Source organism: Callospermophilus lateralis, chromosome 1 (assembly GCF_048772815.1).
Source record: "Callospermophilus lateralis isolate mCalLat2 chromosome 1, mCalLat2.hap1, whole genome shotgun sequence".
NCBI classification, from domain to species: Eukaryota; Metazoa; Chordata; class Mammalia; order Rodentia; family Sciuridae; genus Callospermophilus; species Callospermophilus lateralis.
The window spans coordinates 48,173,612-48,197,054 of record NC_135305.1 but is presented as its reverse complement, the minus strand read 5'-3'; the positions used below and the strand labels follow the sequence as shown (position 1 = coordinate 48,197,054).

General features: G+C 35.5%; 1 pseudogene; it reads left to right on the top strand.

The window, feature by feature from the left end:
* The first annotated feature begins 4,591 nt into the window (after positions 1-4,591).
* Positions 4,592-4,671, top strand: LOC143384097 (small nucleolar RNA SNORD116; annotated as a pseudogene).
* Positions 4,672-23,443: the final 18,772 nt, after the last annotated feature.

The following is a 23,443-nucleotide window of genomic DNA, read 5'->3' as shown; positions in this document are numbered from 1 at the left end:
AATATAATGTCAACAAATGCAGAAGTCGAAAAGGGGATTAAAATAATTAACTAAAACACAATGCATATGAAGAGCAATAGCAAACCAATCTAGGTATACCTTGAGGTCTAAATAAGAATTTCCTGAAAAAAAGAACCAAATATGTAAGTCAAATGGGCACCCCGCAAAACAAGAAAAATAAATGTAGAATTATCTGTGTAAACATATTCTAGCTAAACTTTGTTACTTCAAAGATCAAGAGAAAGTTCTTCTGTTATCCCACAGGGAAAAAGTCATTAAAAATGGGAAAAAATACTCATAGCCAGAAGTCAGTGAAATTCTAAAAATTTCTGAACTTAAAAATACATAAACACAAGTTTTATTCCAAGCCTACTTGCCCTTCAGGTAAATAAAATTACTTTTGCACATTTATGAATTTATCCTTTTGTTTATTCATCTTTTTTCTAGTTACCTATTCATTATTTTGAGTGACATGCACCTGAGGTTAAAATGATTTTTTTTCTGAGTTGTGGGGGCAAGGTAATCTTTATGCTTTTTCCTTTGTTCTCTGCATTACTGAAGTAGTTTTAAATTAACATACCTCTTCAAACAAACATTGGTAGCACCCAATATCTGATCTACAGAACATGATCGTAATTATCCCCTACATCACTCTTGGCCCTATACTTCTCATAATATGGCTGAAGAGGACCTAAGATTCTGAGGTTGCCTGGCCAAATTGTTACTGTAATTTAAGCTAACACTAGAGAGTGAGAGATGTCTACCTGCCAACCACAAGCTCTCTGACACCACAGCAGCATGAGGACTTCAGAGAGGAAGGACTGCTGTGTTCTGCAGCTAGAAGAGGTAAGGCGAAGAGCCTCAGAGGTCACATGGTCCTGTTCATACATCAATTTTGCTCAAACTGATTTTGAATTTCTGACCTCCAGAATGTGAAAAAATACATTTTTGAGTCATTAAGTTTGTGGAAATCTTTACCTGAGGAAACTGATACATAAAGAAATGCCTACTGCTTCCCTCTTGCCTTTCAAACACTGCAGAAGTTCTACTTCTGTCCAGCTTCAACCTAAAACCATGCAAAAATAGATTGTGGGAAAAGAAGTTCTAACTTAGCCAAGTTGTTATAGTTGGTAAACTAATACATTAGCAGCCTACTGAAGCAACCAGAGGAAGGAAGGATTATGGTGAGCAAATAATGAATAAAGAATTAAGTTAATTATTTAATATTATTTAATTATTATATATTATTTACTATGTCAGACAGCGTTCTAAGAATATGTCAGTTCCCTTAATCCCCAATATAAAATTGGAATCTCAAAAAATATAATTGACATAGTAATTGCACATATTTATGGGTCATGGTGTGACATTTCAATATATGCCTACAATGTGTAATCATTGTATTGCACCTCAGACATAAATCATTTTTTCTTTGTGTTGGAAACATTCCATATCAATTAATTCTTGTCAACCATAGTTATCCTATTGGGTAGATATTATTTTTATCCAAATTTTACAAGCTGGCAGCTGCGACACACAATAGTTAAGAAATTTGTTTAAGACCATACAACTAATAAATGGTGGAACCAGGATTTGAAACTATGCAGCCTGACTCCTTTGCATGCTTTAACCACTATACCATACAATAGAGAATATTTATCTGTCATACTGTGAAACAATTACACAAAACTTCGTTGCTTCATATAACCACCAGTTTTATCCTATCATATGATTTCCTGGGTCAAAGGTTCAAGCGAGGATCCACTGGAGAATTCTACCCTATGTAACTCCAACTGAGGTAAACTTGTAGCTTTCAGCTGAACTGGGGAGTCCAAAACAGCTTCACTCAAATGTCTGTTACACAACAGGAAAGCTGGAAAGCTTGCAATGAAGGCATGATTGACTAGAGAGTCTATACAAGACCATGTCAGTTGACAGTCCCAGGGCAGTCAAACTGCTTATAGAGAACCAGAGTTCCCAGACAGAGGATTGCAAAAGAAGGTAGGGGCAGCTTGGAGGATTTTTAAGACCTAATCTTAGAAGTCTCCTTGGCTACAGTCTATTGGTCAAGCAACGAACAAAGGGATAACCCATTTCAAGAAGAGACTCTTTCCTTCTCAATGGAGAAGTATTTTAGGATTTTAAACCAGTTTTAATCAGCCATAGTATTCACTTGCCTATAGTCAAAAAAATAGTTCCTTCAACTCTGTGACTCATAATCATCTTAATATACTTCAGAAGAGAGCTGCTTCTAATGACTGCGAACACAAATCACTTGGACCATGTGTTAGAGGATTTAGAGTCCTGATTTAGTGATTAAGTAAATAAGTGCTTTTAAGCAAATCATTTAAACTCTGTCTTGGTTGTTTTTCATTTGTAAAATAGATTTTAGGTTCTTTTATTAAGACTTTTGCCTTTTTTCTTGAAGTCTTGAGAATTTATCCTGGGGAGAATATGTTGGTCCTAAAGTGCTGAAGCAGACAATGGAGAAAGAGGGTACTGCTCTATGATGTTCTTTTTGTGTGCAGCAAGAAGGTGGCGATGTATTGCAGGGACTGCATGAAGATCTGTCAGGTACATGCCTGGCTTAGGTAGTCTCTAGTTCTGTTTCAGCTTAAACTTATCATGCCACTGATACCTTTCATCATATACAATGCATTACTTTAGGGATAGCCTCAAAATATCAGTGGATTAGCATAATGTAAATCTAGTCAGTGGAAGAAAAGGGAAGATTTGCTCCACAAAGTCATTCTAGACAGAGACTCTACATTCTGTAGTTCTGTAATCTTCTAGTCATCAGACTGAGTTTTCTGAACCCACTTGACTGGCAGGGAAAGAAGGAAAGCAGGGAGGATCCCTCAGTTGACTCTTAGGGACCAACTGAAAAAGGTGGATAACCCTCTTCTCCTACATTTCACTGGTAAGAGCTCAATGACTTGGCAACCCTTATGGATGGGCAATGAGGTATACCTGTGAGTTAAGAGCAAAATAAATATATTATGATGAATATGCAGCTGTCTGGCACAGAGTCTAATCTTTAAAGCAGGAATGCATCATGGTGCTCTGTAAATCCAGATGAATTTTAGAATGAAAACAGAGAAGAAAAGTTCTTAAGTTCCTTGTGTAGAGACTGCATAATATCAAGTGCTTAACAGAAACCTGAACAAATTAAACTTCTTTGGAAAGCACTATGGGAAAAAATACCAGGTTTTTTTTGTGATGGTGGTGGTGGGTTTTCTTTTGTTTTGGTTTGGTTTTTGGTGTGTGTGTGTGTGTGTGTGTGTGTGTGTGTGAGAGAGAGAGAGAGAGAGAGAGAGAGAGAGAGAGAGAGAGAGAGAGAGAGAGAATATGCAGGAGTTTCAATTACAACTAAAAACATTTACATGATGTACTATATATCTTAAACCACTCAGAGGTTTCTGTTAATGACAAATGTACACCAATAAATTATCAGCCCTTTCTTCATGACCTAGTGTATAAAAGAAGCCCTGTTGGGAAGCTCCAATAACATCTGCCCACACTATGTTCTTTTATATGGACAGCCCTCTTATGCCTTCACTTTTGTAGGCAGTGCATTTACACACCATTTCAACAGAAACACATCATTTTGTTCTTAGTTTCCAAACAGAAAATACTCAAAGGTTTGCAAAGTGCTCTGTAATCAGAAACAATTCAAATTAAAGAAATAGAGATTTGCTTGTAAAATGACCCACTCTCTTTTCATCTTGTTCTTTAATGATTCTTATTATTTGCATGCCCAAGGTTAAATGTCCATTCAAGCTTAACCAGTTTGCACCTGATATTCATTTCAGCCTTATGCTATGATGATGTGTTTTTAACCCTCAGGATCACAAATCAGTTGGCTGAAGTTACTTTTTAAAATTATTTAATATCTATTCAAAAGCAAAAACTTTAGAAATTGTAACACCTAGCAAGAACTGCTCATTGAGGTATTTGGCTCTCTTCCCATCTACTTTCAGGAAGATGGACTATATAGGAGCAGAAAAACTATACTAACTACTGGAGCTGGAATATAGCTGACACTCTACCCTACCACTAACAAGTTTTCTGACCCTTACTCTCTTATATATTGAAAAAAATCAAAGAGAAGCATTTTCTAGGCATTCCTAAATTAATTTAGGGTTCATGCAGCAGTACATGATGTTTAATCATGTAGAAATATTTTCCCTCTCAACTGATTATGCCAAAAATAGAGTCTTTATTTCTTGCAAGTGGTGTTTTAAACAAACCTCTAATTTAACTGATCTCTTTAAATAAGTAAAGATAAGGTCTTAGGCTTGGGGTCTTTCCCAGACAATAAACATTTTGTTGTAGTTTAATTTTGTGTGTGAGTGTGTGTGTTTCAATGCATTTATTTTGGAAAATACTATCTACTCCAAGTCATACCAGTGTCTATTTAAATGAGCCATATGAAGTCAAGTTAAAGAAAATATTGGAAAAATAATATTAAAAGAGACATGGATTATAGCAAGTATGAAGGTAGAAGGAGACTGAAGAATTTTGGGAAACAGTTATATGAGGAAATTATACATGGCAGATCAGTTTATCATATCTGTGGTTATTGTTATCAGGAATACCACACAGAAAACTTGGAAAACTGAACAAAATTAGTGAACACTCTACATTGTCATATTCATCAAACTGAGGTCCACCAAGTTAAAATGGGGAAAGGAAATGCCATCAGAGATCTTTTTTTTTGTATTAAAGATATCATATTTCTATATTATATTATTCTTCTCAGGGGACCCTCTATGCTAAAGAAAAGTTATTTACATGTTTAAAGCCAGATTTAATTAGTTATGATATAAATTCAGCTGCTATTCCTTGTATTAAAATTGAAAAATGGCTCAGATATCAGTGTTAGTTTTCTATTATAGCAAGTACATAAGATAAAGAATAAGAAAAAGAAATAATAATACCAATAATAAAACCCCTGATATAAACCAAATTACAAAGAGGAAATGTTTATGTGAGCTCACAGTTTGGGGGATATAAGTCCATGGTCAATTGGCCCCATTCAATTGGCTCCAATTGGCCTGTAGTGAAGCAGCCTATGGTGAGGCATCCCATCATGGTGAGTAGAGTGTGATAGAACAAAACCCTTGCTCTATGGTCAGGAAGCAAAGAAAAAAGAGAAAGAGGAGGTTTTGGAGTTCTACCATCCTCTCGAAGAGAGTGTCCCAGTGACCTGAAGATGACCCACAAGGCTTCAACCTCAAGAGTTTTCACCACGTTTCAATAGCACCAACCTGTGGACTAAGCCTTTAACACACAGACCTTTGGAGGACCTTGCAGATCCAAACTATAAATGTATGATAGTAGTGGTCATGTTACAAGTGGTCCCAGAAGTTCCAATTTTTCTCGTTGCTCTTCTTGCATTCCTGGTGCAGTTACAGGTTCAAAGATACCTCAGCACCCTGTCTGCATCCTTGGCAACAGGATAAAGGAAGAGGCCAAAAGAAATACATCTCCTTTCTTTTAAGTGATATATCTTCATAAGGACTAATTTATATGGCCACATTTAAGCATAATAGAAACTGGTCGTCATGTGGTTCATTGAAAATTCCAGTGCTATACAAGAAAAGAATGGATGTTGATGGGCAAATTAGAGTCTTTTTAAAGCTCCAAGGAATTTCTCAATCCACAGAAAAGATGAAATTATCTTTCATATAATTTTATCATTACAGTACATTATGACATATTACTGTTCCATTGCCTACCAAATTAAAGTCCCTTTACAGTTGTCCGCAATATAAAAGTATGGCAAAGAACGTTTGAAGTGGCAACATATTAAAGCTTAAAAAACTTTATAATGGCACTGAATTTATCTGGGTGAGTGTGTTGAGCAAGATGGGAATTTCAGCATTTTTAAGAGCATATGTTTAGGGTTTATTTCTTGAAAATCTGAAAGGTATTCTTATATTTTTAGCTTTGCCTAACAACCAGCAGGTCACAGAAGGTAAACTTCAGACTCCTACAGAAGAGACTGACACTGACAAATGAAAATGAGGTTAAACGGAGTCATTATAAAAATCCCTCTGGTAAAACTTCAGAAAAACAAAAGTTAAAGCCAGATGCTTCTGTTACTCAGCTCATCCAATTTAAGTCTACTCAATATTTGAGAAAGCTCTAGTCTAAGATTCCATAGCAACTGCTCAAAGTTTGGGGAGTGGCAGGAGGCTTGATTAGCATTTGTCAATCCTGGGATATTTTGTAGGAGGCCCCCAGTGTCTTATAACTCGAGTTATGATAAATCCCTGAAATCTGTCCTAGATATAAGTCTTAAGTGATATTCATCAGATTGTCAATGAGAAAACAACTTCCTGACTTTTGGTATTTAGAAATCTTGTGACATGTGACAAACGGTTTAGTGGGATCCCTCCCAGAAATTAACATAGATGCCATTCCAATATAAAAGTGAAAATAGAGAGAAAACAATGATTAACAAAATAAAGTAATATGATTACTGATTGCTCAAATGGTAGCAGAAAATAAAAATTCAGTTTTATTTCAGGATAGAATAAGTTTTTATCTAAGCATATATGACCTAGCACCGTTTCTCTTTCAAATCTTAGAACGTCTTTTAAACGTGAATAATTCTTTCCATCTGTACCTAAACATTAGTGGACGTAAGATTGTCAGCTTTATTGTTATCAGGTACAGCTCTAAACAAAACAGAGGGAGGTGCTGAAATGTAATTCTTCTCTATTGTAAGTTTTCCATTTAGTCTGCTTCTTATAATTAAATCTGAGGCATTTGGGGAGGGCGTAGGGAACACTAGACAGAGCATATGTCTTTGCTTCCAGACTAGTTACTTGGCAATTTTGTCTTCTTGTTCTCTTTTTTTCTCAATCATTTAAGCACATTGCTTCCTTATATTCTCTTCTCCCTTGTCCTTCTATCTTTTCCCTCTCTCCTAGAGTCTAGCCTACCTCATACTAGTTGTATTTTTCTCATGGAAGAATCTTATAAATAAGGATCTAATATTCAACTTTGAATCATATATTCAACAGGGTGGCTGGATTTTTTTTTCATTCCTACCCTCTCCCATCAACACTACCTTTGTTTTCTGACAGAGTTCATTTCATACTCATACTTGGTCATGTAATTTTGATTGCAGTGAGAAAAAGGTTCACTTTCATCATCTGGAGTCAAGTGTCTACAGGAAGCTAGGTTTTTAATGGAAATCTTACTTAAAATCAATGTGGGGGCTGGTTCGTGCTTCCAAGTTTATGGACATGTAGTGGGATGATACCCTACTAAATCCATTTTCCAATAACTGGAAGATATGCTTAAGTCAAAAATGTATGTGACATAACTAACCTAAATTCATGTTTAGCTTGGCCCACCTCAACTATGCTCAGAACACATACACTAGTCTAGAGTTGGGCAAAGTAATCTAACACAATGCTGATTATGTAACATGTTGAAAATCTCGTGTAATTTATTTGATATTACTAAAAGCAAAAATGGAATAATTACGTGAATATTCTTTCACACCATATTAAAGTTGACAAATCAAAAGTAAACTATCTTTAGACAGGGATTAGTTGTACACTATTAAACCTGAAAAAAGAAAATAATTTGAGTTTATAGTTTTAAATTCCCAGCTTAAGCCTAGGGAATGAATCCCTGCATTTCTTGGTAAAAAAAAAAACAAGCAAAAATCCTTATGTCCTATAGCTGAAGGGTTCAGACTTTTTTAAAAATGCCATAAAACCAACCCTACAGGAAGCTAAATTATAATTTACATATAATTTAGAGTCACATATTCTCTTATGTTAAGGTACAGAATTGATTTGGGGGGAAAAATGAGACCCATGTTAATCATAATGAGAGCATATGAGCATGTTCCAGAGAAGCCAGAGGCCTTGAACCACCCAATTCTACTGTGCTGCTTTTGCCATAGAACTAAGGAGATCAGACTTCTCTTGCCTAAAGAAACCATAATGACCTTTCCACAATAACTGCCTTGCAGGGAAATTTTATTCCTGACCTATAACTATCTAAGAATCTAGGGAATTGGGCACTAAATATGACCTGGGAGCAAGTAGTACACATGCTAATTGCAAGGTTATGCCACTACAAATCAACTAAAACCTAAGGACGTTCACTGTAATGGATTCTAAGGTTTTAGTATTGGAAGAGAAGGACAAATCAGTTAGATACAAGGACAAATCTGGTGATATGGTGAGATTAACCATAAGTTCTTTATTTAATATGGTAACTGAAGTAGCTTGAAGTGGTTCTGTGGTTTTGACTGCTTGAACTGAATTTGGAACCAAAGATGATCTATGACTCTAGAAACTCAGGCAGTTACCTTGAAATTCTGTGGCAAAAGTTATCAAGTGTTTAGGAAAATGGGACTGTTGTGACTTCAGTATGTATGACCTCTTTACCCATCTTCTAATTATGCACTCAAGGAAGGTCCAGAGTACATCTCCTTTATCAAGGCTTTGAGAAGTACACTAATGAGGAACATGCCAACATCTCTGCAGACCTCTAATAACTATTCTCTAGAGGCCAGCAGTAACAATGGAAAATGCTACTGTTATAATTTGTTACCTGAATTCAATGTGGGATGATACAATCTCATTGTACTAAAGACCAATTTTCAGGTCTTCTTTCCAAAGTCAAAGTTAAGTTATCATAATGGAAAACAGATTAGTGTGAACAGCATAATCTTATTGATTATGGTGATCTTAGGTCTGAAATATATGAACAGCCTATAAAAGTAGTATTTTATTTGAATAATCAGAACAGCTCTCAGAACAATGAACAGAAATTTAACTTAGGCCACCTCAGTAGAGTCCTGGCTCCTCAAATTCCAAGACTTGAGCCAGTTTACAAACACAAATCCCCGGAATGCAAGAAGGGCTGGATTTTCTTGGGGAGGAATCTTCCTACATTACCAAAATACATCTCATAATATTTCTTCCTAGCTTTTCTCAGAAGGGCTATGGATATTGAGCAAAGTTAATATGCCCTGGGGCGGGGGGGACAGAAACATCAAGGAATTGTTGGACTCTGGCTCTAAACCAAATCTAGTTTGGGGGGCAAAAATTCACACTATGGAAGGCTTATGGAAGTCAAGGGATAAAGTTTTGGTTCACGTGTGTCTGATAGTGGCTGTATTATGTCTTCTACCTATTCCATAGTAATTTCTCCAGTCCAGAAAGTAGATTTGAAATAGACATATTTAACAATTGGCAGAATCCCCAGTCCATGAAGTGAGGGCTATTAGATTAAGAAAGGCCGATTAGAATCCTCTAGAAGTGGAATGGCTCTGAATTATGATAAATCTAAATGGATTGTGACTCTGCTTTCAGTGGAGTCTACTTTAGAGTCTACTCTACTTTAGAGTCTACTCTACTTTCAGTGACTATTCTAGAGAAGGGCAAACAGTTTTCCCTTTATTTGCTGGCAAAGATCACCAGGAATGGTTTACTTTCAACTCTGTATTCTTCTGTCATTACTATAATTTGGATCTAAAGTATCTCTCAAAGGTCCATGTGGTCAAGGCTTGGTCCCAGTATAGCACTCTTGGAAAGTAGAAGAACCTTTAAGAGGTCTGCTCAGAGGTTTTTTAGGTCACTGGGGGGTGTATCCTTAAAGTGGATAATGGAGCCCACTCCCTTCCTCTTTCTATCACTTCCCAGTCATGAGGTAAAGAATTTTGCTATATTATGTGCTTCCCCCATCAATAAGTCCATCCAAAGCAATTAGTCCATCCAATCCTGGACCAGAACCTCAAAAACAGTGAGCCAAAACGAACCTTTTACTTTGTTAAATTGGTTACCTTAGGTTTTACACTAAAAGAAAAATGACTTATGTTTTGGTTTGGATATAAGTTGTCCCCCCAAAAGCAGGGGGGGGGGGACAATGCAAGAAGGTTCAGAGGAGAAATGATTGGGTCTTAGCCTTGACCTAATCAGTGAATTAATCCCTGATGGAATTATCTGTTGGTAATTCAAGGCAGGTGGGGTGTGGCTGGAGGAAGTGGTTAACTGGGGGCATGGCTATGGGGTATATATTTTGTATCTGGAGAGTGCAGCCTCCCTCTCTGCTTGATATTCTGCCTCATCTCAAGCCCCAAGAAATGGAGCTGGCATTTCTATGGACTAAGACCTCTGAAACCATGAGCCCTCAAATGAACTTTTTCTCCTCTACAGTTGTTCTAGTTAGGTCTTCAAGTCACAGTGGCGAAAAAGCTGACTAAAACAACATACATGGTCATATTTTAGTTTTCAGTCACTATGATGACCTCTCCATCCCATAGATATGAAGCTCGGCTATTACAATGATATCACACTGATCGTACCTTCCTGATGAGCTGGTAAGCAGAAATAGAAACCTTGATGATGGCACATGTGAGTCAGAAGGTGGGAAGGGACTCCCACTAAAATTCAGAGATTGGAAATCTCAGTGACATTTCTAGGCATCTAGTGTTCTGGGGTATGTTGTATAAATAGCCCTTAAAATGAAAAGCGAGAGAGGCCCTGTGGCTTCTTTGTCATCTAGAGGCATCACATAGTTTATCTCAAGACCATTTCCTGAGAAGCATGTAAAGCTGTCATTTTTGAGAGGACCCAAAGTAAAAGATAGCTCTGCCACAGTTCCAGGCTTCTGTGCATGTTGCTCTGCCTCTTGGGTAATATGACTCAGTAAATCCAGCAGTGTTCAAAGTGCCTGTGTCAGATAAGGATGGTGTATGGAATCTTAGGCCAGCTCTTACAGGTAAACCACAGCAGAAGTGTCCTTTTCATATTGTCAGTGAAACCATATAGGTTGAATGTGTGACCATTAGCCTATACTGTCTGAGATGATTATGATGAACTGAGAGTTGTCTAACTCCCAAGATGTGAAGTTGTGTGGGCAAAGCAATAATCCCTCATTAGGAAAAAGTACTATAAATGACATCAAGATTGAGCAGGTCCTCAGGCAGAAAAAAAAAAAAGCAAATGATTCAGACTCATAACTCCTACTAGAGCTACTTCTCCTCTTTTTTCAATCTACAAATCATCTTGTGAGAAATTCACTATGTCCAGTTGAATGAAGAAGAAAAAAAGTTATGAAGATATTTCTGCACAAACTCCTGCCCCACCTGAAAGTAAAGATGTGTAATACTACAACCCCATGTCAGGGGTAACCGTGAAAGACACTGGCAAATAAAATGCACTCAATAGGCAGGACATAAATAAACCAGGCATGGTGACACAAACCTGTAATCCCAGCCTCCAGAGGTATTTTGAGTTCAAAACCAGCCTCAGCAACTAGGGATATGGCTAGGGATATGGCTCAGTGGTTAATCACTCCTGGGTTCAATCCCTGGTTTAAAAAAAAAATGGCAGATGAGGAATAGGGCTTCTGATTTTTAATTTTGCCTGAAAAAAATTTTCTAATGTTTAAACCTTAATTGATTCAAGGGCAATGGTAATGCTTTGGCTAGATGTCAAAATTTGGAAGGAACACAAATTAGAATATTTATGCCAAGAAATTTTGGGAATAAGATATATGGCCACTGTGAATGGACACAGATTTTAAGCATATTTATAACATATAAATACTCACTAGTGGGCTAGAGTTGTAGCTCAGTGGTAGAGCACTTGCCTAACGTGTGAGGCACTGGGTTCGAATCTTAGCATCACATATAAATAAATAAAAAATAAAGATTCATCAACAAGTAAAAAATATTTATAAATAAATAAACACTCACTAATAAGTAACATCAACAACAACAAAAAAAAAAGAACTAAATAGGCAAATAGACCATATAACCATTCTGTGGATGCCAGTCACCCTCTGTCCACAGACACTCCATACTTGGCAGGGTGTTCATGGGTAATGAGCAGTAAGGATAGAGATTTTATTTTCACCAACTTTTGTGTACTTCCACTTACCAAGGCTTCACGTTTCTGAGTTTCCAGCCTGCCTACATCAGAAACCAACATTCCTCTATGGATCAAGAAGCATTTTGTTCTAGCAAAAAAAAAAAAAAAAAAACACTATTCTGTATATGCATTTTCTTTCTACATTTCCAAGAAAAATACCATTTTTGCTTTTTTTAAAAAAAAAATCCTATTTGTCATTAGGTTATTCTACACAGCACTGTTTCTGCCTAAGGAACTCATTTCAGCACAAACTTTATCAATGGGCATATACCAGTAAAATTCATTGAGCTGACCTGACACTATGGTATAATAGCCTTCTGAAGATTCAATTACAGTGCCAACAAAATGAGATGTCTAATATCCTGGGTCCAGAAGTCACTGGATAAAAATAAGAGTAGTTCCTCTCACTCTTACTCAAAATATTAATCTGTAGTAAAAGTTCTCATCATTTTGTCACTACAACTTTGGAATCAGTAGGTCAGTGGTTTTATTTCCCAAGAAGTAAATGGAGTCAGAAGGGTACACACTTGTCTCATTGAACTGTGACAGGCCACATTGCATTTTCAGTTACATATTTCAGTTACACAACTGAACCAGCAGGCAATAATAATAATAATAATAATAATAATAATAATAATAATAAGAAGAAGAAGAAGAAGAAGAAGATTATGACATTAACATGGATTATTAATCCTGTTCAGGAGAATTTGAGCTTTTGTTATATTATAGAACAGGTGTAGATTTAGAAAATTTTTGGGATACTGGTCAATTTTTATCATCAAGAAAGCAGATGCAAATACAGGATTAGAAATACAAAAGAATGAATAAAGGTATTGCTTGAGAAAAAATAAGATTAGAGGAAATCAAGATTAGTTAGGAAAACCTTTCAGACCACAATGCAGACCTAACACGTCTGAAAAGAGAGGCAAGGAAGGAAGATTGCTGACTATTGGGCAACTTGAAAAAGCCTACGTTAACCCAATAAGAATAGCCCACAGAGAAGTTTCACGTTAGGCCAAAATAGTCATTCCCTAGTATTCACAGAATGCTCAGTTGCTGAATGGGAATTCCCCGGAAGATCATGGTTCCAATATGACTGATGGATCCTGCAGGTTGTCAGTTAACTGCACTCCTTTGGGCAGGTTGTCTCTTGGAGATCAGTGGTCCACCCTATGACCACAGTAGTCTACCCTTACACTGTGCCAATCTACTTTTTCAAATACCTTCAAGAGAAGCTCCTCCATGGTTCTCTTACCTCTCTCACTCTGACTGGATACTTACTAGTGAGATGAGCTCTGGCCTCCATTTATGAAATTGGTCTTAGTTCTGCAACTGGTACACATTGTCTTCTTCCCCACTATGTGTTATAAATTCCTTTCATCATTAGCCATCATTTTGTTAGTTCTTCCTAACTTACCTGGTAATGTGATCTATAACCTCATTCCTAAGTGATCTGATCCAGTAGTCATCATATACTTTTCAGGCACAGATTGTTCTTCTGTCCATTCATGATACAATTAGGCAAGAGACATCCAAGTCCATCACCTGAGTTCCAGTTATTCCTACCTGCCTGTATTGTTTAACTACAGTTCTAGTTCCTTCTTCTGATTGGTAAAAATTATCCCCATGAAGATGCTGACTATCCTTGTCTCCTACTTGTCCATAGAGATAAGTAATACAAATATAAGGGCAGTCAGCAAGATCATAGTTTGATGGAAAATTTGTTGTTGATTCTAGAAAGAGAAAGTATTCTTCAGAGACCAGGATCTCTAACCTTGTAGAGTCCAGAATTATAAGGACAGAAGACAAAAAGTCCCTCATCCTTTGTGAGTGGTAGTAATACAGTCATCCTTCTTTCATTCCTTGGTTTCCAGACCTATATATGTTCATTAATTAATTCTAAATACTAAAAGAAAACAACAGGACCCCTAGTACAACTACTACGGAAATAAGTAATGAGGTATCTCAAAAAGCTAGGCATGGAACCACCATATGACCCAATTATACCACTCCTCAGTATTTATTCTAAAGCATCAAACTCATCACACTAGAGTGGTACATGCATACCCATGTTTACAGCAGCACAGTTCATAATAGTCAAACATGGAACCAGCCCAGATGTCCATCAATGGATGAGTGAATAAAGAAAATGTAGTCTATATATACATTGGACTTCTACTCAGCTATAAAGAAAAATGAAATTATTCATTTTCAGGAAAATGAACGGAACTTGAGAGCATTATGGTATGTGAAACAAACCAAACCTAGAAGGCAAGGATCCTGTTTTCTTTCATACGTGGAAACTGGAGAGGAAAAACAAAAAGAAAGGTTTAGGGGATCTCATGAAAATCAAAGAAAGATCAGTACAGGAAAGGATCCAGAGGGCAAGAATAGGAGGGGGGGCGGCGGAAATTGCAATGGAGTGAAATTGGCCAAACTCTATTACTGTATTACATTTATGTACAAACATGTAAAAACAAACCCCACCGTTACATACAACTATAATGCACCAAGAAAAAAAAAAAAACGTGGGGAAAATATAGGCCAGATTTGCTCTTCCCCCTGATAAGTATCCCTGACATTGTTACCAACTGATTTTAGTTTGCCTAAAATGTTTGTTTGTTTGTTTTAGCATTAAACATCCTGCATCCTGGAAAGTCTTCAGTCCTAGGGAAACCCAAGTGGCTAGACTCTCTATCTCCTTTTCTGAGAGAAAACCTAAATCAGCATCACGTTAATCAAATTAATCAATCAGAGATGTTGTAATAACGTTGAGAACACAAAATACAGGCTTGATATCTTGATCTCTTTGCCCCAAGTGGTACATGGGCTTCTAATCATATTTTTCCTCTTCTTGTCAAATGGCCTATTCTCTGAAATTAGGGATAATAGGAATGGTGAGTACTTTTAACTGTTATTATTACTTTTTCCCCAGAGCAATGAATACCTACTTATATTACATCAGTACAACCAATACAAGTTTATGAAACCATTCTTCCCAGGGCAAATAAAACTGTACCAAACAAACTTATAATCTCTCCCTAAACTGAGAAGTAGCTGGCAAGATTTTTGTTGTGGTGATTTTATCTTGCTGTTTTGTCAACTGTTTTTTTTTTTTAATTGACACAAATAATATGGAAATCGAGCACAAAGAAAATAATACATTAAATTAAACTAGCAGGAAAACATTGTGGGGGAGGGGAGTTAGGAACTGAAAACAGTCCATGGCTGATGGGGAAACATCCCTGATTATGGTTTCTCATCTTTCTTCACTTATGGTAAGTGAAACAAACCAAACCTAGAAGGCAAGGATCCTGTTTTCTTTCATATAGAACTGGAGAAAAAGTGAGCAGCATGGACTACATGGAGAGTAGGATGAGATTTAGGTTTTTGAATTGAATTTAGGGTGGAGAATGAATTTTTACTGGAGGATATAAAGGAGAATTTCACAGGAGGTTGGGTGCTTTCAAGGTGGTATGCTCCAAACATAAACAGAAATTTCAGAAATAGAGAGATCAGATGGATGTAATATATTAGGGAGTATCTGAACATAAGACAGGAGAAACGATGACAAATCATCAGTATTCCAAGGAAACAGTCACTCCTCCAGAAACTATCACAATTGCCTTAAAAGAATTTAAACAAAAAAAAAAAAAAAAAAAAAACTCCCTTCAGGGCACACAAAGTGATAAATGGAGGAACAGGAATCATGTGGTTGTGACAAGGTGGGCAGGTGTACAGCACTACCAAACAGAGGAAGGGGGATGGGGAAAGACCCTTTGATTTAGATTACATTGGTCAATTTTGAATTTGAATTATTTTTGCCGCAGTCTGGCTGCAGCAAACTAACTGGGGGGGGGGGGAGGGTGATGAGGAACTTGTGTAGATTGATACAGCAGGAATGGGAGCCGTTTATTGTAAGACAACAGAGGTATTTATACATTCCACACAGCTTATCTTAATTAGCATAAACTAGATACAGCAGTCAACCAATAAGAAATCTCCACACTTAATGGCTCGCTGGCTCCAACTCACAAACCACTCCCCCTGGCAAAATGCCAGGCACCATCCAGACTTGTTTACAGACCTTAACATTTTCAGTAAAATGGAAATAATGGAAACCACAGTAGAGAACCATAATACTTGAAGAAGGCAGGAAAGATGGCATATACAAATATTTTGACTGAGATGAAACAGAAGAAGAAAGACATAAAGGAAGGGTGCTTACAGGGCAGAGGATGTACCTCTGTGTGTTTGAATACAACAGGCCTGGAAGTAATGGAGGAAAGACAGAGCAGTGAAAAATGAGCAGAAAATACAGACATGGGGACGAGGCTGAGGGCAGGTGGATGGGTGAAGAGCAGGTTCCTCTGTGGAGAACAGATGGCTTATGATTATGGTGTTGGGATACAGGAGGCAGTGAAGAAAGATGAGAAACCATAATCAGGGATGTTTCCCCATCAGGCCAGCACAGAGTGCCTGGAAAGAAATGATTGATGAGAATAATAGATCTTTAAAACTGTGCTTAGTGTTAAAGAAAGGAGGAATAAAAACAAAACTGAAGATTTCAGGAAAATACAGATTGCTTCACCTTGATTTGCCTTGTGAATTTCATCAGCTTTCAGTTTAATTGTATTCCAAGCGCGCCCTACTGCACTTGAGCATAGTCATGCATTTTGGATTAGTGAAGATTGAACAATACATTTTTTTTTCATGACTTTGGCACTAAATTATTCTATGTACTCAGTAACCTCAATTATGAAACATAATTTTCAAGAATCTAGCTCAAGAGCAAGGTATATGCATATTAGCAGAATCTTCAAAGGCATATACATATAAATCTCACATTTAAATGTAAAAATCAGTCTTAGGTTTGGAAAAATATAGAAAGAATTAATAAGTGCTATTTTCTCTTTCTCATTGAGGACTATGAAATTAAATAAAGTTTTAGAGACTTCCAACTGAAGTAAATCATACAGTTCTTGAACATTTTCCTTCCACTCCATTATTCTTATTTGCAATCTAAACACTCAGTATAACCTTAACGTACTCGGAATTTGCTTACTAATTTCCCTCATTTTGTTTATGAATTCTAAGAGAGAGGAGGAGGGGAGGAATACTCCTCAAGCTTCTTCTATATGAATATTGCATTTACTGATTCACATTCAACTAATCAGTACCCAAACCCCACACCTATGTGCATCATCCTAAAAAAAAAAAAAAAAAAAAAAAAAAACTTAAAATTTCAAACAAATATTCCATAAGAATGCTCAGTGTAAGATGACCAAGTATTTCAAGGTGTTTTTCTGTATAAATTAGTTTTCTGGTTTTGCAGTATTTCCTCTTTTACTATTATAAAAGATAGAAATAAACATAATTAGATAGATAGAAATAAACATACTGGTAAATTGGATATTTTTTACAAAATGAAAATTTCTTTGTTTCTATTACTGATGACCTCTCACCATTTGCTGGAACTGAATAGCAATAATTAAATGTATTTCTTGCTAACCTCTTTGCAGTTGCAAGGAAACAACAAGCCCAAGGAGATGACATTAGCCTATTCTCAGGATGCCCTGGAAAGTAAAAAAGCTTGGGAACCCATCTTAGAAGCCATACTCTTATTCAGAGGTACATCACCTCCAGGGCAGGGATGGCATCAAGCTCCACAAAGAACCAAAAAGTTAGCCAGTTTTCAACTAGAATATTTCCTATAACTGTAGCATAGGAATCCATCTCTTATTGGGAATCTCACATTGATGAGACGATCTAATATGAAATATCTCAATTAGGCTGAATTTTGCAGAAACTCATCTCAGGAGCAGATGGCATATCTTATGTTTACTTCATGCCGGGTACCTATCCACGGCCGGATCCACAGGTAGCCATATTGGTAAATTTTCTGCACCTAGAATAAGCTGTGTTATCCTAAAATATATGCTCATTTCCAAAGAAAGTTTCTGAAGGATGTGCTTGTTCACAATTCCTTCTGGTAAAATAGGTGCTATCTAAAGAACACATCATTTCTCAAATGTGAGTAAAATTAAGCTGCAATGCTTATTTAAAATGCAGGTTTCAATCCACAGTGCATAGATAACTTTGTGTAGATCAAAAGGAAGGCCAGTACCTCTATTTTTAAAAACTACATTTTGTGTTCTAACGAAAGTGGTAGAGGATCATGCTTGAGAAATTTGGTATGGAGAAAATTAAGAAATTGTTCTTTTTATTGTGGTCTGTGTTGTCCAGAGTCACTTGAAACTATTTAGAACCTTACCTGGCCATGTTTTGCTTTAGTATCAGTGTCAGTTTAGAACCAAGAAACCTACAGAATGAGAAGAAAATTAAATAGGGAGAAAAAGGAAGTTTTAGATGTTATGTATCACATCAAATTAAGAAAACATATTATCAGAGATGACACTACACAAAGCAACTGTAATTCACTACCTTCATCACTTCCACACTGTCAGATGCTAATAGAATGGAAGCCATTAAAAGGCCCAACTCAGCTGGGCTTGGGAACCTAATGAGATCATAGCCCAGTGGCAGATGGTAGCTGGAAAAATAAAGCAAGGCAGGACTAAATGACACAGGAAATGAGGATGCTTATTGGGAAGGAAAAACATAATCTTTAACTAACCAATGAAAAGTGAAGTTCAGTTAATTAATCCCATCTAAGCTTTCATTATTATGTGTTATTATATTTTAGAAAAATCCTCAGTGTCTCAGCTCCTCTATCTGTAAAGTAAGGATAATAAAATCCATTTTATAGGTCTATGGCAAAAAGTCAGTGAGTTAGCACAGGTAAAGGGCTTAAGACTGTGCCTGACACACAGTAACTTCTGAGCAGCTTTTAGCTCTTTTTATTAACTACAGGAGGCTCATGCTACTCTAAGACAGATGGTTTTAAATAATAAAACCTTCCCCATAGGTAAGCCAAATCCCTTCTTCTCCTTCAATTTAAACTCATATGTTGTTATTCTGTCATTCATGGCAATGGGGAATAGTCGGATACTCCTCTGTGCATGATGACCCTTCACACTCTGAGTGATTTCATATAATCGGAAACATTTGTGGATGTAGAGCTCTTCAGGGAGAAGTGTGTCCCAATCTAATTTCACAAAGTAATGTCAGGAAAGAAACAATCAATGTTACTCCAAACTAACTCCAAATCAAAGCACTTTAGAGAAAGTTCTTTCAATCCGTCTTTAGACCAGCAGCATGGAGAATCACTGACGTCCAAAAGATGTGAAGAAACAGTTTCATTTATCTATACTTCTTACTATGGCTAAAATCAAAGGTTAGGGAAGGGTCTAATCTATTAAATCAGATGATGTAGGTTCTATTTCTACATTAGGGAATTGAAGTATTTATTTTTAACATTAATGTTTATAACACATTTGGTATATCTTGCTTTAACTTTTAAAAGTAACTTGAAGGCTGGGGGCACCATATATATATATTTAGATTTACCCAAAACAACAGAAATTTTACCCATTATAGTTATTCATGGAACATTAGTGCTCCCTGAATCCAAATGGTCAAATAAAAAAATCTGGAAACTAACCTCTTAATTTCTGAGTGTGTTCATTAAAAATAATGGCAATTGCCACCCCTCCCTGTTCACAAGTGTGTGCCTCCTTCCATTCCTCTCCTCTTTATCTTTCACAAAATAGTTTATCATATGTCTAATCCAATCTCAGAAACTCAAGCTAAGACAGTATTAACTTCTCTGCTTTTTAGTTCCTTATCTATAAATGAGTATAATACTTACATAAGTATATATGAAGTTATAATGTTTAGTGTTTACACAGGACCTAGGACATAGTATTCAACTAATCGTGCATCTATATAATTATCATTTTTAAAAAAATAAACAAAACAACAGAAAAAAAGAAATACAATGTAATGGATTAGGGTGATTTTTGTTTTCTCTCTGCCTGTTCATATTTTCCAAAATTTCTCTAATACATTTAAAAAAAATAAAATATGGTAAGCTCAGATATTAGATTTGGATGACTGTAAGTGCAGGAGTTATGGTATGGTTTTTGGTAAATGATCTTTAACAATTAAAGAAGTGACATGTTAAATAATTCGAAAATTTCCTCAGCTGAAAACTTCCATTTGTACCATACCTGAAAGTACTCTTTAGTTTGCAAATTTAAAAAAAATCATAAAACTATGTTTCATTACTAAAACATAAAAAAATTAACTAAAGTCATTATATTCAAAATTTTATACTTAAATAAAATACTAAGAAATCTTTGAAAACATAAATGTTTTCTTTAAAAATCTTTTATAATTCTCATGTTTACTGTATGTTTCAAAGACCCCATCTTCCTATAAATCTATCTATCATTAAAACATGACCTTAAAATCCTGGTAATTATAGTTTTGCATTTTGAGGCTTGCGTCAAATTTTTAGTTTCATTTTGAGCCTAACATATTAAAAATGTTAACTTATTGTCTTCTGAAAATAGTTTTGCTTTAAGATCATAGTATATTACAATTTTTGTAAAATTTTTGTTTCAATAGTTATTTATTTACTAGTGAAAACTAAATGGAGAAAAAATTCTGTTAAGCAGTCATCTGAAGACCTCTGCTGAGGACTTAATTTTTTTAAATGCCTCAGAGTATGAAATGCTATCCAACTGCTTATCTGCCCCATCCTTCTTCTTTGCCAATGAATACCTAATCTTATTGATGATGTCAAGGTTTTCAAGTAGAAACCCACTTCCCATACACCCTTGAACCAAATTGTATTCATGTGACTTGGTCCTAAACAATAGATGAAAGCAGAAATCAGAGTGAAGAAGAAGAGGGGTGCTCTAGGAAATTTATGTTTTTCTGAGAAAAGACAGAGCTCATGGTGTCCGTCCCTCCACTTCCTTCCTAGAATCCAGATGAAATACCTTGAGCTTTAGTAGTGATTTGTGACACGAGGTAGGAAACCTAAGAAAGAAAACCAACACCTAATCTAAAGATAGAAAGACCTTTGGTTATTGATAACATGTTAGCCAATTGGCCACATTTCTAACTAATATAGATTTCTCCCTGAGAATTGTACTTTGTTCACTGAGTTTTGTGTCTACTTGTCTCTGTTAAACCAACACATCCTCAGGAGTTCTTGGACTGGTTTTCATTCTTATTAAGTACTTAGGTTGTTTCTTTAGACTATCCCATTCCTGTAAGAAAGAAATCAGAGTCTTTGACTATACAAACCCAGAATTCTCTCTCCAAGGAGTGTCAGAATGTGTTTTATATCTTAAACATTAACATGGGTGATTCTTTTGTTTTCACAAGACAGAATTTGAAAAATAATAAAAATAAAATAAAACATAATAAAAAAGAATCAGAATGTTTCAGAGTGGTATTTTCCAAAGAAGCCTACAGTATTTTCCACTTCTTTGTATCACTTATAGCATCTCAGCCATATGTCCTCGAGAAGTGGGAAAAGAGTTTCAAATTATTTAAGATCATGTAACGTGATGCTAAAATTTAGAATCCAATCGATACAATCATTTGAATTACATCTTTGCAATAATCTTTCAGTAATCAGATAGATTTAAAATGTTTTCTTGACTCTCAAAAAATTTAAGTGTTTATTTTATATATTTTTTTAGATTTGATTTTACTCATTTTTTAATCCTCTAGGTTAAAAAGTTTGACAAGATAGTTACTGAATTTGTACCTCTAGGTGAGACGGCCAGTGACATTTAAACTGTAAAGATGTATAAGTGCCCCCAAATATTTCATACTTGCATAATCTTTCTACTCTTTAAATATTTAGTCTCTAGTAATTTCCTGTTAAAATTCAGCTGTGATGCTTTAAATAAATAATATTCAAGTCTATTTGTCACTAACACATCTTGCAATCAAATTAATCAATATATAGTTCATTAAGACTCACATGGATAAGCCTTATAACTAATTCAAATCCTCTGTTCACAGATTTGTTATTTTAAATGCTGTTATCAAAGGAACTGTGTTTTAGCTTTGGATCAGAGTCATAGAAGGTTAAATAGAATTCCTGATAAGTTAATGAACACTTATTTCAGAGATAAAAGAATTTTAAAGTAAAATAGGAGATTGAGAATGAGAAAGCAATTAGCTCAAACCTCAATGGTATTTACAAAGTAAATATAATGATAACTTTAAAAGTTAATGGGTTTAAGGATCAAACTGTACAACTAAAAATTCAAATTGAATACGTTCTCTTCAGCTGTTAAAAAATCCCTCAGGTAAAGAACGACTCTATAGGAATGGGACAATTTGAAAAAGAAAAAAATATGTCCGACAAAAATTTTAAATGCCTGACTAAATATTTAAAAATAAAATATACATTAAAATGACTTTATGATGCTGGGGTTATTTACTTCCCAAAGTGTCATATGTTAAAATTTGATAACAACCACTGTGTAGAAACCAACCAACAAACAAAATTGTAACCCCTTATATTATTAGAGGGCATATTTATTGATATAGACTTTCTGGCAATTGAGCAATATGTATCCAATTTTTTGGCAATTAAAAAATATGTACCTAATAACTTGAAATAGACATTTATTTACTTAAAAATTCATGTCCTAAAAATCTTTTGAGGAAGGAACTAATGTATGTGCAAAAATTTAGTTTCAAATTAAAAGCTAAATATGGCTGATAATTCAGAATAATTCAACAATGGTCAATAATTCAGATTTGGTTAAGTACGTAAATGTGTTACATAAATTATTGAGTAGTCTTTTAAAGTGATATTATTGAAAAGTCTGTTGGGATGTAAAGTTATTCAAAATTATTGTTACGGGGAAAAACCTGAGTTTGTAAAGAATTTTGACTATTTAAGTATAAACATACATATGACTTTGAGATATATGCCACGTGGTGGGTTTTTGTGTGACATTTATCTCATTTCTTATTTTTTATCTATAATTTTTGTGAAGTGAACATGTACTAAACAAAGTTTGTTAAATAATCAATGATTATGATGCCCAAATAAAGTATGCCTAAATAGAGCCTCCAAATCATCTTCATAAGTTTTGATCCCTTTTAAATGAGAGGAAATTGGAAAATGTATTAGAAATCCTTCCATCCATATATTCAGCACAAACCTCCACATCTGACTATTGTCCTTTTTCTGAGCAGTACAGTCCCACAAGAGCATGTGCAATGACTGAAGCAGGCGTGTACAAATAAAACACTCACACTCTCTTTCCTCCTATCTGGAACTAGAACTCTGTTTGACTTGTGAACTTCATTTGAAATAAAAACAACCTCGGAGCTATGGGGTGTTTCAATGGAAAGGCAGAGAAAATTGTTCTAGTGAAATAAAAAGGAGGTGAGGAAAAGACAGAAAAGATGTGAGACCCTGTAGTACCAGAGAGTCAAAAAGGCGTAACCTTAGTCATGGGGCGTTTTCACCGCTAATAAATCCAATCTCTGTGCATCCTCTCTCAGGATTCCAGGAGAAATCCATAAGCAATGTTTTGAATGTGTCACCAAAGTTCATGTGTTGGAAACTTTATCCACAACTTAAT